This window comes from Phoxinus phoxinus, assembly GCF_949152265.1.
Source record: "Phoxinus phoxinus genome assembly, chromosome: 19".
In the NCBI taxonomy this organism is placed as follows: Eukaryota; Metazoa; Chordata; class Actinopteri; order Cypriniformes; family Leuciscidae; genus Phoxinus; species Phoxinus phoxinus.
This window is the reverse complement of record NC_136894.1, coordinates 4,178,542-4,195,537: the sequence shown is the minus strand read 5'-3', so window position 1 is coordinate 4,195,537 and position 16,996 is coordinate 4,178,542. Positions and strand designations below refer to the sequence as shown.

Below are 16,996 nucleotides of genomic sequence, written 5' to 3'. Positions count from 1 at the left end.
AACTCATCTATGGTTTATTAGCATGAATCAATGACAATGTCATTTACCATCACCTCCACTTTAATCTGGACAAGATTGACCTCCTCCTCTTCCTCGCTGCCAAGACCTCCCTCACAAACTCTCTCTTCATCTCAGTTTATGTCACAGAGTCATTGCTTAATGCCTGCTATCATTCAGATGTGTTGAAATGCTGGCTGCCATTCTAAATAGTCACATTAAGAAAACTGCCCGATCATTCATTGCTTAATGTTGATGATTAAAAGGAGATGCGACCCTCAAGTTCCTCTACTCGTCTTCTTAGACAGGCCCTATTCCCCTTCAGCAGTAACAGCCCGCATTTATAGTTTTAGTGTGCAAACATGTAAGCAAAATAAAAAAGCATATTATTTGCTGTTTTGGTGGGGTTTAAATTAGTTCCCGAGACAGCTATAAATAAAAAATAATTGTATTAACCCCTTAAAGGGATACTCCATTTTTTTTTTTGGAAATAGGCTCATTTTACAACTCCCCTAGAGTTAAACAGTTGAGTTTTACCGTTTTCGAATCCATTCAGCCGAACTTCGGGTCTGACGGTACCACTTTTAGCATAGCTTAGCATAGATCAACTTTTAAACTTTTTACTTTAACTTCACTACAGTTTTTAAAAAACAAAAAACAAATATCGTACTTTTTACTCCACTACATTTTTGTCAAGGCCATTGAGTAGAAAGTAGTACCGTCAGTCGGGATGATTTTGGTTGCATGGGTTGTATTTTGGTTGGAAATGAAAGTCGGTTGACGTCAGAACCCGTGACTGATGTTCGTTTCTGACGTCAACCCGATTTTCATTTAAAACCACAATACAAAGTCTTTCCAACGTTGGAGATTAACGTCAATCTGACGTTGGATTCTGACATTAACCTGATTTTCCGTTTCAACGTTGGGTTTGGTCTTGTAAATGCGAATTTTGTCATTGTTTTGGAGCACACTAGCTTATAGATAACAGTAAGGCTAACATATTTATACTAAAAGTCCAAAAACTTTAAATAGGGCACTATTTGAGGGAACAGCCATTTAAGTGTCTGAAACCATTATGGATGTTATTGAGTGCATTTATTCAATCTCACATTCAATCCCACTACGGGAACTGTGTTCTAGAAATACATGTGATATTGATATGAGTAGGCAGGCATAGTTCAGATGCATAAGGATAAGGTACATACAACAATACAACAATAATAAAACAATGCATTGACATTTACTTTTTACTTTTGATACTTAAGTAGCCTACTTTTAAAAATGAGTACTTCTGTACTTTTACTATAGTAAAAATAGGTCTTTACAACTTTTACTTGTAACGGAGTAATATAGCTAACAGAAAATCGCCATTTACCAATCATGTGCCACTGTCTGGGAGCTATAAATGAATTTAGAGTTGCTTAATAAAACTATGATGAATGTCTTTATTCAGTGAAGATGATAATGGTGAAAGTGGTTCAAGATGTCAAACCAAAAAAATAATTTTTATCCAGATCCCAGGGCGATACACATTGCTGAAGGACATGCCAGATCTTTAGGGCAGATAAATTGTTGAAATGCTTGGGAATAAATGTCTTAAGTCTTAAGCCAAGCTTGGGTAACAGCTAAAGTGAGGATCCTCTGTTCTTTCGGTGCATCTTTAATAATTCCAGTGCATCTTTAATAATTCCAGTGCATCTTTAATAATTCCAGTGCATCTTTAATACACAGAGTATGTTGGCACATAAGAGTCACATTTTTAAAACTATTATTTTTCCTCATCCATATTTCTTTTGCTTGCTCTTTCAGTCGCTTCTTTTAATAACTGACTGGGCGATATAATGTCATGCGTTTGAACCTGCTCATACATACTCATACACACGTACAAAAGCTGTCGACCCTTTTGCTGTTGCCATGGAAACCTCACCCTGCAAACCATTGCTGTCTCCACCCTAGAGATGTGTCTTGATGTGACACACCACATGCTTTAGCCCTGCCAAAAGACCTATTAGGGGTAGATTTACCTCCCATATAGATTTTATCCCATTATAAAAGGCAGAGGCTCGTAATTTCCAAGATCTTGGATTGAAACAACAAATCATCGTTTGCTCTGTGACTCATGCATTAATAGCACATTTATCTGTGCTTTACTGACATTATTTTGTTGTGCTTTAAAATTGCTTACAGTATTTGCGGGAATCTGTCTGTGTGTGTGTGTGTGTGTGCGTGTGTTTGTGCGTCTTCTCCCGTCTTCCAGGTCAACACTGTGTGTGATTGGTGTGTTGTTCAAGCCTGTTCAGCCACAATGCTTTTGTTGAATGACGCACAAGTTGTTCCTGCAGCTGTGAGGTCTTTGTGAGATTAAGATGCAACATCAAGACAATTTAATGTGTAATAAATATATAATGCGCACTGTTCCATGGCTCTGATTACACATGTAGGATGTTTTTAGGACTCACTTTAATTGACTGTGTGATGGAAATTCCACCTTGAACCATTCAGAGGCACACACACACACACACACACACACACACACACACACACACACACAACGTCTCTGAATATGGAAAGATCAGTTCTGGCCCACAAAAATACCATTCACATGGGAGACTCAATTCACATTTGATTTCTATAGAATAATTGTATTCATTTATAAACAGTAATTACATATGAATTATGCATTAATTAAATATAACTATTAATTAAATACATATTTATTGTTATTATTATTATTAATAAACAATTTTATATTTCAGAGAGCTCATCGCAGTGCATTATATGTGTTTCCCTTCACCACACATGACATATTTAATAGCTATTTGACTGTATTGTTGTATTTCATCCGTCTGTGTTGAATTGATGAATGGCGCTGCTGTTCTTCGGCTCCTGATATATTGCTGACTGTACAGTTATGATCAATAACAACATCAATAACTTCTTCTGTTTCGCCTCTTCTTGCTAAACTCACTCTGCTTATGAACAGGATCAAGGACGGGCAGCGGTGACATTTGTCCAGTAAATGATACAGTAAATGCTGCTTGCATTCATATTGTAAATACATTCTGTTATGATTGTCAAGTAGCATTTCGAAACAAACCTGACTTTGTTAAACATTTATCACATTTTGTTTTCCATTTGCCAAAATTGTAACACTTTACAATAATAATGTCTCATTTGTTACAATGCTGTATTAACTAAAATAAACTATAACAGAGAGAAATTTGTTTTTAACATTTATTATTTTTTGTTAATTTTAGTTCAGGGTGTATTAACTACTATTAACAAATGCAACTTTTCATTTTAAAATGTATTAGTAAATGTTGAAATTAACATTAAGAATGAACAATACTTCTAAAGGATGTTAAAGGGATAGTTCACCCAAAAAACTCTGAGAGCTTTCTGTCCCTCCATTGACAGCTACGCAACTACCACTGTGAAGCTTCAAAAAGTTCATAAAGAGATTGTAAAACTAATCCACATAAATTGAGCGGTTTAATCCAAATTTTCTTAAGAAACTCAATCGCTTTATATGATGAACAGATTGAATTTAGGCTTTTATTCACATTTAAACATTGGTCAGCGAACATTAACAGAAGCTCAACCGAACTTGCTTGATGCGAGAGAACAAACCTCATTGGTTCTTGCAGACGCTCAAACGTGATGCGTAACACGAGAATGAACCTCATTGGTTCTCACACGTCAAGTGAACATGCTTGAGCTTCTGTTTTCCACAGCTGATGTGTGAGTTGATGAATGTTTATATGTGAATAAAAGCCTAATTTAAACCTGTTCATCATATAAAGCGATCGTGTTTCTTCAGAACATTTGAACTAAACGCTCAATTCATGAGGATTAGTTTTACGATCTCTTTATGAACTTTTTGAAGCGTCAGTGGTAGTTGCGTAGCTGTCAATGGAGGGACAGAAATCTCTCAGATTTCATCAAAAATATCTTCATTTGTGTTCTAAAGATGAACAAAAGGTTTGGAACGATATGAGGGTGAGTAATTAATGACAGAATTTGTATTTTTGAGTGAACTATCCCTCTATCTAATGTAGTTAAGTACTAAAATCTTATTGTGAAGTGTTACCAAAAAAAACATGGTAGGGTACTAAACAATTTCATCCCACTGGAGATGTCTTTGATTTTTTGGGCAGTATTACTAGAATGGAAACCTCAGGTCAGGTAATGACATCAAGCCTCTGACCCACCCTGACCCGCTTCAGCTGTCTGCGGAATAAAAGGGATTTCAAGGTTATCTCGGAAGAATAAATCAACGATGCTTCTCTAAACCTCCGTTTGAAGACCTCAAAAAACTCCGGAGACCTGGAGATGATGAAGTGTGTTGTGTGTGAAGAGGACATATGCTACCCTCCACCATTGTTTTATTCATCCCTCCATCAGTGCATCTGCACTCTCCCATTTAATTCTCGTTATGCTATTTCCAGCAGCTTTTGGCCCAGACCTCCAGTCCTGCTGTTATGTGACTGTCTGTGCACTCCTCCCTGATCTCCCTGTATCCTTTGCCCTTTCTCATCGTCTGCTGTCTGTTCTGTCCTGCAGTTTTCCTCGTCCTCTGTCTACCTACGACTCTCCTCCCTTCTTCATAATGAGCCTGTGCTGTAATAACACTCATGTTTACACAGAGATCAAGCCGACCGAGGCGAGCTGCTCCAGTAAGCTGTCGTAAGACGCAGAAAAGTGCCATGTGGCTCTCTGTTGTTGTTGTCTTTCCTTTTTATTATTTACAAAGCTGCTGAATTTATTATTTGTGCATCCTATCATCTCTCTCTCTCTCTCTCTCTCTCTCTCTCTCTCTCTCTCTCTCTCTCTCTCTCTCTCTTTGTGTTTACGCTCATGCTGTTTATCACAACCTGCAGTTTCTTTCCTCTCCCCTGTCAGATTAGTTATTTCTGAAAAGCTTCACCATCTACTTCCATTGCAATATATCGTTTTTAACCTCCCATAGCACCCTTCACTTTCACCTTGCCTCTCATTACTTGTGTAATACTACAGGAACAGTTCACCTAAAGACTTAAACTTCTGTTATCGTTTGCTCACCCTCATGTCTTTCCAAACCTGTAGCCTATTACAATTACATAAAGCAATAAAGGGGTGGTATAATACCCTTTTCACAAGATTTAAAATAAGTCTTTGATGTCCCCAGAGTGTGTATGTGAAGTTTTAGCTTGTTCAAATTGTCACTTTTTGAGGGTGAGCAAAAACACACTGTTGTTGTGTCTGTCCCTTTAAATGCAAATGAGCTGCTGCTCCCGTCACAGGGGGCGGAGCTTCAAGAGCGTGGCCTTTTACCTCACACACACATGCACTGAACATTTCAAAAACTTTTAGCCTTTTATGTTCAAACCGGAGTCAGACAATGATGGAGAGACTCAAGAAGAAGTGACAACATGTAGAAGCAACAGGACTTTTCTGAATGGTAGGTGAATTTATGTAGCTTATGTGTAGTTATCTTCTAGTCACTGATTAGCATATTCTGTCATGATAATCTATAAATCGTGTTCCTGGGGCGGGGTTTATGTAAATTTTAGGGTTGGTGAAGTCACTAACCCGGGAGGAATGTCGCCTAGTCCCTGTTTGTTGTAGTCCTTAAAAAACGATTTCTTTAAAAGCAAATATCTTCCTTCGCTTTGAACTTTGCAGATGGTGTTTATGCTCAAACAGCAACATTACACACTAACTAAAAGTGAAATCATAATCAACCATCCCTTTAAACTAGTTGGTGCTTAGCAGAAAATCTCCTCTTATTAAAAATTAAAACCAAAAGGCAAGAAAATTAGCTAATATGATGAGTTAATGATAATGATAATTAAATTGTAGATTTACAGTAGATTATTACTGTATTGTCATCTGGAAACACAATGTGTGATTTCTGCTAGTCTCTGGATGATGATTTGATAGATATTCTGTATATATGGGCCAAAAATAGCTGTGATTTGCATTAGTTTACCAGCATGTTTGGATTTGCATCAGTCGACGTGCAACATCATTCACATCAGCAATGCCAGCTCAAAGAACCTAATGCACAAACAAGCCGGATCTCAGGTACAGGAATGCCACTGTATTCCCTTCAGGGATTTACAGCTATGAGCTTGTGTGCCTGTTTTCCTCTGAAAGTGGCTTTGTCCTTGAGCATCCATAGATTGAACTGCAGTTATTTACCTCAGGAAGACCGATCTCATGTCATAAAGCTGTTCTCCTAATGAGAACATCCTCTGCTTTAAACAGCAGCGGCAGGGTAATATAATGTGAGGTGAAACTGTTGAAGTAGCCTACACTGACCACTAAAGATACTCCCACATGCCGTGATTTGTGGTTACGGAGTTCCCTTGAGTCTACTTTAGTTTCTTAAATACACAAGCCGATACTTGAGGCTCTCCATGGGCTCAGATGCATGCAGCAGACCCGCGTTACACATGGTTATGCAGTTTTATATTTTATGGTCAAATGAAATAGCATTTAAACACATTCGGATGTGTAGTTAGGCTATATACAATGTAAAATGTGAGGTGATAGCTATAAATTGAACATTAAGCTATAACTGTTAGTTCTGGTCCTGTCATTTGATTGGGTGAGCTTTACCAATCCGATTGCCTGTGCTTGTGCGGCTCTTTCTGCGGGATACATGCATGCATGATTTATTTAGTTTTGTTCCTAAGCCAGTTCAGCGTAAACTTCGCCCCGCAGCAGATTCTAAAGATTTCATTGGTCATGTCAATCACAGTGCAGATTGCCTACACACAATGCTAAAACAAATCTGGCTGCATGGGCCGGATTTGCGCTTAAAGCTACACTGTGTAATTTTTTAAGTTGATTCTTAGCAAAAAACACTTTGTTCTTTAAAAATTATATGTGCTCATTAATGTATAATTACTTCTACCAACTAATCAAGTATTCTCGTAAGCGTAGAATCTGCCATTTATAATACATACGAGTGAGTCGCTCGAATGGCGGAAGCATAGACAGTATAAGATGGACACAGCGACCCCATAGATTTCAACGGAGAAAAGTGAAGCACTCACTTCCTGATCGCCAGGCATACTGCGCAGGCTAAAACTGAGCTTGATGTAGACGTAGATGTGACGTGAGCAATGTGTCTGACAGCTGTCAGTCTTCTAGTAGCTGTGCCGAGAGAAATCTGAATCATTCCCTTCCGAATCTCGCAGAGACGGAGAGCGTGAGCATTAGCTGTCCATGAGCTAGCAGCAGGAGCAGCTTTATTACTCTCTATGGACTTCTCCCTTGACTTTATCAGACTTTATGCCTCCACGTCCCCCCGATTGCCTGCGAGCTTCTCCGCCGGTCTACGGTAATTTCTCGACTGTGCGACAGAGAGTCGCGTGGTTATGACGCAATCGTTAGCCTATTTTTACAAAAACGGCTTCTACGGGGCCATAACGTACGATACAAAGTAATGGAGCCTTTTATACACTGTCATGTTGGACAAGTGGACAAGTGTCTGTCTTTATGAGTTGTTGACTCTTTCAATCGTTTTAGTTTAAACACACTGATTAATTCAGCAACAGAACCAATCTTTATGAGTGAGTCATTGATCGTTTAAACACACTTATTTATTTAGGAACAAAACACTATAGTGACTTTTGCTGAACTCATGGTTTATCTAACTTATTCTCGTATTTAAATTATATTCATTGGCAGAGAAAAAAAAACAGACTGGCAATATTGTGTCTAAATGTAAATTACTCAATGTTAAATCGAACCGTTTAAAGCAATATCACACATTTAATATCAGTTTGTTTACATGCGCCTCATGCGTACGGCTGAATCACAGTCTGCTAATATTCACTGCAAAAACACTCTCTTGTTTATGTGATGATAACATTCATCACAAAGCTGCATGTTTTTCCCAGCTGCAGGTTATCAGGGCACTGTTGCCCAGGGGCTTGTCTTCATATATAAAACATAATCAGTGCTGTGATCCATTGGCGTTAATTTCAACCGTCACCTAGCCCGTATTAGGAGCTATTTATGGATCCAATTATTTGTAGATGTGTTTAGTGGCCTTTCAAAGGCGCATGGGAAAAATGTGCATCTTCTGACAGTGTAGGCACTGCGGGCTGATTCATTTTCTGGCTGGCATTTCTCTCAAACCTTGTGCTCAGCAGAAATGGCAGGTGATATTTCTCTTCAGCTCATTAATACATGAAATCTGTTGTGTCATCAGCGCTGGTGACCCGTTGCTGCACTGGAACATGAGACTGTCAAAATATCAAATAATTAATTTGCTTCACACGCCAGGATTTCTACCGTTTGAGGGAACGTCTCTGGAATGTATTTTGTGTTAAATCATATGGGTAAGTAAATCTCTAAAGAAGTTATTAGCCTGCCAAATTTAGCCAATTATGTCTTCTCTTAAAACCCGGAGGAATTCAACATTGACAAGACATCTTGGTTATTATTTCATTAAAAGAAAAAAGAAAAGGTCATGTTATAAGCTAACCTACAAATATGCTTTATGTGGTGGTAACATAAGTCTGGTTTTTATAGTCTAAATATTTTGAATATGACTGAATCACCCTGACTGCCATAAACATTTTAGCACATTTTTAAGGATCAGTATAAATATCGCATGAGGTAACGACTGCCAGTTTTCACTTTCTTTTCTTTTTTACAGTGTATTCTCATGCAAAATTAATCTTATGCACTGGCTCTGGATATCAACAAGCATCACATGTGAGTTGAAACACTCATTTATCTTTCTCATAGAGTTGTTTGTGTGGTGATATTCATGTGTGGGACTTTATCTAGCCGTGTAAAAGTTTGTGACTGACTCAGTTTGAACTTATTGCTTTTAGTTTTTACCTTGAGACTTACAGTACAGTTCAGTGTTTGGAGTCAGGATGGTTTTTGAAAGCTGACCTTAATGCTCACCAAGGCTGCATTTATTTGACCAAAAATACTACAAAAACATAGTTAAAGATTATTGCACGTTGAAATAATGGTTTTCTATTTCCTTGTGATGAAAAGCTGAATTTTCAGCATCATTACTCCAGTCTTCAGTGTCACATGATCCTTCTGAAATCATTCTAATATGCTGATTTGCCACTCAAGAAATGTTTCTAATTATTATCAGTGTTGAACACAGCTGTTCTGTTTGCAAGGCAGTGGTTGTAAAAACACGTGTGTTTGTTGTAACTGTTTAACTGGCCCCCAATGGAGAAAATCCCCTGACTAGCGGCCCCCAGGTAGTTTGTGTTTGAGACCCCTGCCGAGTGAACCGAGCTGTTAAATCAATTGCCGAATGCTAATGTCCCATGCCTCCTTGTTTTCATTAAGTCGTTCCTTAAAATCCTGGGAGAACAGAATTACATCGTCACACAATCAACTTTAGGACAGTGTATCTATCAATCATATGCATGTAAACACATTTGTGAGATACATTGCACAGTTTATTTAATGTAATCACCAGAGTTAAGTGATTTGTGCAGCTTTAACATATTTTGCTTGAGAATATTTCAATTTGTATTCATTCAGTATCTTATGCATTGACATTAGAATCTGCTTTAAAACAAGGACTAATAATCAGTAGCCGTAATCGTACTTTACCTAGCAACAGCACAATATGCATTTTATATTTTTTATCATTTAAAATACTATTTAATATTAAAATGTGTTGTTCATTTCTATATATACTATACTGTATGACACATTGCTTGGTATTCTGCCTTTTATACGTGTCACTGGAACATTTAATAGTGAAATATTGGTGCCTAAAAGCTTTTTATAAGTGAGAGGAAAACTGAATAAATAGAGAATAAAAGTGAGGAAAAAGATGGCGTGCATTGTTTGCAATTGCATTTGCACCTGCCTCATAAAAATGGTTATGAGGTAGGAGCAACAAATGGTGAGAATTAATGACATGCAGAATCAATGGAGAGTGATAATCAGATCTGGAAAAAAATGAAAGTGTAAAAACATCTAGATAGGATGCTGCCAACTGAACGCATTCTAGGCCCAGTCGCTTCTCATGTAGTTTGGTTTCTATCAGTCAGGTGTGTGTTTGCAGTCCATTCAGTGTGTGTAAATAGTCTGTCAGTCTCGTCTGAATGAGCAGCAAGAGTGGCGGTGCATTCATTCACTCATCAATCACGAGCTGCTCTCACCGTGTGGAGAATGAATCTCTCAAATGTAGGGCAGAGCGGGGTATGTTGTCACACTTTTCACACTGTCTAACATTTACTGAGCACCATACATCAAAATGGTATACATCTCATACCAAATGAAAGAAGGAAGTCTTGGGCACATATGTTGTATTCATAATATCTTCATTTCTTATCTCATTACGGAGGTGTAGACTGTTGAATAGCGAGTGTGCACTTGTGACAATTTGCCCCATCGGCGGGTAAGTTGTCACACTAGATTATCTAAAAATAAGAACACAACTACTTAATTGTGAATATTGATTTTAATTTTTAAACTCAAACCAGAACTGGAAATATATAAACATTCGTGGAGAATCTGGAAAAACAATTATTTCAGTCCAAACAATGCACATTTCAATCAAAGCACATTAAGTGGCAAGACTTTCAATTTCTGCTCTGGTAATCTTTTGAAAATACCGAGTCAGGGTACGGTAATTTATGTCAAAATCCTTTGCTGTACTTCTGATGGATTTGTTCTGCAACTTTACCTGCCTGACTGCCTTTAACATTATGTCAGGTGGTGTACTGCCATGCTCTGTCTTTCGTTGATAATTTCGAACCATCTTCCTGTCTTTCCTTCCTTAATTCCTGCCTTTCCTTCCTTCCTTCAAACACCTTATTGCAATTAGAAATAAATTACATATCACAATTTATCATGTTTTTTGAGCATGTTCTATGTGTTTATTTGTACAGGGGCAAGTTGTCACATGTGACAACTTGCCCCACACTGACATGTGTGCTAATGTTGGCTAAATCTCAAGTTTAGCTCAACATATCACTTTAGCTAAAGTATCAAAAGACACGTTACTGTCTCCTCTATTTTGAGCAAAATATCCATTTTAAACATTCATACCTAACAAAGTTGTATTGCATAAAATGTAAAGTGCATTTTTTTTACTTTTTAAGCAGAAAAATAAGAAAATTGTGCTAACCTCAGATTAGAGTGATCTTGACCAGGAAGTTGACTATAGAAGAAGAAGTCACATCACATAAAATGGCTATTTGATTTTTGAGATAGAGCCTCTAGTGTTGAAGTTATGAACAGTGTGACAACTTACCCGTGTGACAACTTACCCCGCTCTCTCCTAAGTAGTTTGATTTTTCCGATTGTTTCACTAACACTCTACAGTACGGTAAACATGTTCACTAATATTAGAATATCCAATGCATTAATATGAATCTTGGTTAATATTCATTTATGAATTATAAATGTATAATGTTAATATATTTACATTTATTTATATACTAAATATCTATACCATTTTTAATTATTTATAAATAAAAAATATTTATGGAAATTGTCCAGTGTTCATTGTTGATTCATAATGCAACTTATAGTAATGTATATCAATACATGTGTAGAAATTAATAAATGCATTATGGCTGTAAAGGGATAATTTGTTAGATGGTCATGTTTTGTTAACTAACATATACAGTCTTATTTTAATCGGGACTGATTATGCTCCAACAAAAAGATTGGGGGTCTACTAGAATAGGTTTTCATCCATTATTGTTAAAAAAACTCTGTTTAGTTCCTGCCTCCTTCTGAAAAGCGCAATGTGCTCTGATTGGTCGGCTGGATTAGTGTGTTGTGATTGGTCAACCTCTTCAAGCGTGCAACTCAATCAGGCCCCGCCCCTTTATTCTGCGTATGCCTTGGGCAGGAATTATTTAAATGAGGAATATTGTGACGTGTTTGTTCCCGGAAGAAAACTCAAGACTACAATGGAGGCGTTTCAGGGAGTTCAGAAACAGTGACACTGATATAGAGAATATACTTTGGGGACTGTGCTTTGTAACTTGTCCCTTTTTATGAGTTGAGTGGGTGATACATCACCTACATTGAGTTTCCCATAAATAAAACTAAATATAGTGCTCAATGCAATAGCATTTTGTTATTTTGAGCCACAGGATCCACAACAAAATTCCAATAAAATCACAATGTGTGTGTGCACTCATACCCGCATTGAGTTACTGCTCTCTCCTAATGTTAAAGTTGAGCTCATTTAAGTCATTTGTGCTCGTGTTTGTTCTTAATTTCATATAATCACACTTGCCTGATTGTCAGGCTGTACGCAGGCGCTGATTGGGATCACAAATCATGGAAGCCTCCCTAACAATCCTACAAGGTGACATTCGTAGTAATTGTTCTCAGTGTTGGTGGAGAGATGTTCTGAAGGTTGGACTGAATAGGCACCTGTCATTTTAATTTTAATTTTATTTTGCCTGACTTGTCATATTGATCATTACTAATAATTTGGTTTGTTTTAGTATTTTTCCCTTATACCTATATCTGTACATTTAAAAGTAAACAAACAAACTAAACTGTAATTGTATTACAATGCAAACTTTTTAGAAGTTAAGTTAAATCAACTCTCTCGTAGGGAAATGTCACTCCTTTTACTCGGCCACTTCTTGTTCTGTATTTTAAATGTCACTCTGTTGGTGTATTCGTTTCGGAGGATTTCATTAGGACTTTAAAAAATAAAATGATTGGCAAATGTCTTTTACTCTTTCTTTTGTCATTATGTTTTTATTTTCTGTGGTACACAAAATGAGATTGTCATTGTTCCGAACTTGGCTACAAAAATGGCAAAAGCACCATAAAAGTATCATAAATGTAGTCAATCTTTAGGGAATTGGTTTCTTTCTTTCTTCAGTTTTTTGTCAAGTTTTCAGTTTTCAGTCAGTATCCCGCTGGATTATGTAAGGACATTCCTTCTTAAAGCATTGCTCTTCATCTTTGTGCACTTGACCTCGCTCAGATTTTCCTCTCACTCATTTCCGTGTGTATGGTTACATTTCTCTTGAGAAGGCCGGTCTGAGAAGAACAACATAAGTGACGATGTCTTTCTGCCTCATTCACCGCCAGTCTGAATATCTTTAGTGTTCAGAATTGCTTGCTGATATTGCTTCTTGTCTGTTGCAAATCTGAAAGCTTGCTTTATTGAAGGATGTCAGTTTTCAGAGCCTATAGAAATGAGTGATGGGTTTTTTCGCCGGACATGAGCTCTGTTTGTTCAAATCAAGACAGATCACATGTACTCAAGGTCATGTCTCCACAAACAGGGACTGGTGAACATGGTCTGCTCATGTTGAAAGTCTATAGTGTTGTGATGTTTCCTGGCAGGTTAAACAGTAAAAACTGCAGTCGGATGTGATCACAGTCTGGTTTAGCAGAGTATTCCTCACAGATCTTAAATCTCACAATCTGCTATCACGTCATATATATATATATTTATTTTTCTGTTTTTGTTCTATAAATATTCTAAACCTCATGATTGGGTAAATCATCAAAGGTTTGACCTAATTTGTTAAATGCCCTTTAGTTGCTTTTTAGCACTAGTAAAAAGTAGCCTATACTCTCCCGTCTCACCGGAAATAAGAGCCACGCTTTTCTCTTGCTTTGTGTCGCATCAAATTAGACTGGTGAAACAAGACAAAGTCAAGAACAACAGCACTCAGATCCTCCTTGACACTTCATTTCAAAATGTACTCGTTCGTTCAGTCCCATGTAAAGCATGCTGGGAACTTAAAATGCCAGACTCTGTTAATGCCTGTGGAAATGATTCATGCAGTCCCAACACAAATGGATTAAGAAAACTTCTATTTAGCTAATTTAAGTGAATGGACTTTATGCACAGCTGCACTACGTCCTGAACTTTAGCCAGCTCCTTTGTTTCCTGTCTGCCATTATTGGACAAACTGATTAATCCAGGTGTGTCTGATTATCGTTGTTGGCACACCTAGATTAATCAGTTTGTCCAATAATGGCAGACAGGAAACAAATGAGCTGGTTAAAGTTCAGGACGTAGTGCAGCTGTGCATAAAGTCCATTGCACACAGTGAAATTAACCCGAACATTATTTGATTATCTTAGTCGTTCAGCTAATAAACTTTTTTTTCTCTCTTAAATTATATAACTTTTTCTCCTTTGTGGGGTGAAACATTTATAGACAGTTAATACTTGACTATTTTTAGTGAATATTTTAGGTCAGCTCAAACCAGTCTGGCCATTCTCCTCTGACCTCTGGCATCTAAGGCATTTTCTCCCGCAGAACTGCCACTCGCTGCATATTTTCTCCTTTTCGGACCATTCTCTGTAAACCCTAGAGACAGTTGTGTGTGCAAATCAGATCAGCAGTTTCTCAGAGCAGCCGGTCTGGCACACACAGCCATGCCACGGTCAAAGTCTCTTAAATCACCTTTCTTCCCCGTTCTGATGCTCAGTCTGAACTTCAGCAGATCGTCTTGACCACGGCTGCATCCCAAATCTTATAAATGCTGCTCTGGGAGGATGCATTAGGGCTTTGATTCCAGTGTCAGCGTGTGTGTGTGTGTATGTGTGTGTGTGTGTGTGTGTGTGTGTGTGTGTGTGTGTGTGTGTGTGTGTGTGTACTCTTAGTCTTAGTTTACAGGACAACGATATACTAAAAACGGTAAAGTTTTTCCTTTGCGTTTTTTGCGTACAAACAACAACGTTGTCAAAACGATCCCGTTCACACGGATCCATGAGAAACGACTTAAATCGCTGTATTCTGCGAATAAAAATGAAAAACTTTATTCTATTTTAATGTATTTTAAACTGTAATTTATTTCTTGTGTTGTCATTACCAGTCTTCAGTGTCACATGATCCTTTAGAAATTTGGTGCTCGAGAAACACTTATTAGCCTATTATTATCAATGTTGAAAATTATTTTGCTGCTTAATATTTTTTGGAAACCATGATAAAAAATGTTTAAGTATTCTTTGAATAGTTAATCTTTTGAAGCATCAGACATCTTTACTGTCACTTTTATTCAATTGAATGAATCCCTACTGAATAAAAGACAGAGTTCATTTCTTTCAAATAGAGTGTATGGTTTTACACTCTGAATTGAAATTTTAGGCACATTCCTCTTTCTCTCTCTTGAGAGCTGAAACTTTAGTTCTTCGGCTGTTTCACGTCCCTGCCTAAACCTGCCCACTCGCTGCACAAAAGCAAGTTATGGCTATAAAAAGATGTGTGCTGAAGTTCATTTTGTACGAATAGAGTTTTACTGTGCAAGTCAAAGCGCTGTTTGAGGAGCAGCTTGTGTTAGAGCTGTAATCGTGAACAGCATGTGTTCACTGGAGGTATTGAGACAGATTTACAGTCGAGTGGGAGATGAATGATGTATCGCAGAGAAGTGAAGGGCAGATGCCGTTGGGAAAGACATCTCGTCACCTAATAAACATGTGCGCACTTCAGACCATTCAGCCTTCGTTCAGTGCGTGACTGGATGATCTTCTTCACACACTTATGTTATGACGCACACGTGAGCATCACTGTAAGCAGTGTATTTATTTACTGTCGGTGAAATACGTTTCTGGGGTCTGCGAGTGAGCAAGTTCTTTGAACAAGGTTAACTTTTTCCTCATTATTTTTTTCACAAATTAAATCTCACACGGTTAAAACAGTTGTTCAGCACATGTGTGTAACGCACAGAACCACATGTCAAAGTCTTAGATCTGATAATATGGCACTAAACAGATCTATATTGTTGAAAGCGGTATAAATGAAGGTGACTTGACTAAACCGATGTTTTTGAGTGGATCTCGTTGTGAAACCTGTCAATAAAAGTCACGCCAAAACTAAAGAAATAAAAATGTTTGACCCTACAAGTTTGATTAAACCATCAAAATATGAGGATTTTTTTTATTTTATATTTTAAATATGAGAAAACAAAACACTAAACTTGGTTAAGGTATTTATCTGACAAAATGATTTGGCAGAAAAAAACCCTGAATGCATATAAAAGAAAAAGCTCACATGAAAAAGCATAATTTGACTACAAAATAATCAGTTATTAATATTTTTTTGGTTTTCTTTTGTTTTTGCATGTGTTCATAATTTCTTTGTATGACAGTCTGGACAAAATTTTTTCATGTTTCATTGCATTATCACAAATAAAACCATTGACTCCAAGCACAACTACGCAATATGCTTACAAAATCTAATTTTAATAATATTTTCTTAAAGGGAGAATGTCAATTCATCTATAGGTCGGTCATCACTTTTAGCCTCAATGTAATGCATATGGTATTGCTTTCTCATTTTTTTATAATACTTTTTACTGCAGTATACACAGTCATGTTTTTTTAACTATATTAAAAAATATATTTTAATATTGATAATAATTTTAATTATTAATTATGATAAATTATGCAGTAACGAAAGCTGAATAAATTGCATTGCAGTAATGAGAATTGGAAGGTAAAATTGTGAAAATCATGTCGAGATGCAAAAAAACCTTAACAGTCCTAATATAGACTTTTCTTTACGCTATTTCTTTTTCTTCTTTAGATTTTTTGCTGTAAAATGTGACCTGGACAACTCTTGAAATTCACTGCTTTAGCTTGATCCTTCATTTGTACCTTACAATTCCTGGGTAAAAATTCCATTTCATCTACAGCATCTTGTACCCTTGTTTACAGGGACGGTCCTCTGGGACTGCAATGCCCGGCTCAGAAGCACAATGGTAATAAAGCCGCTTCGTGATGGGCTGTCCTCTCTGGGACTGAACCTGCAACTATTCTATTAGTAGCCCAGGGGCCGTATTCACAAAGAATTTTAAGGCTAAAAGTAGCTCCTAACAGGCGAATTTAGGAGCAACTCCTAAAAATAATGGGCGTGTCACTTCTAACTTTAGGACTCCTAATTTTTTTCACTAAGAGTAATTCACGAAGCATTTTAGCCCTAAAAGTAGCACCTAAGTCTGGGACAGCTTAAAAGAAGTCGAGAGGACTCCTAACTCACTAAGACCTATTCACAAAGGATCTTAAAATCACCGCG

At 37.2% G+C, this 16,996-nt stretch overlaps 1 long non-coding RNA gene across 1 annotated transcript; it reads left to right on the top strand.

Moving 5' to 3' along the window:
* Nucleotides 1–5,349: 5,349 nt before the first annotated feature.
* LOC306987272 lies at nucleotides 5,350–16,753 on the top strand. Its single transcript, XR_013795136.1, has 4 exons — nucleotides 5,350–5,437; nucleotides 8,204–8,333; nucleotides 8,654–8,712; nucleotides 16,639–16,753. It is a non-coding gene; the product is annotated as an uncharacterized lncRNA (long non-coding RNA).
* The last annotated feature ends 243 nt before the right edge of the window (nucleotides 16,754–16,996 follow it).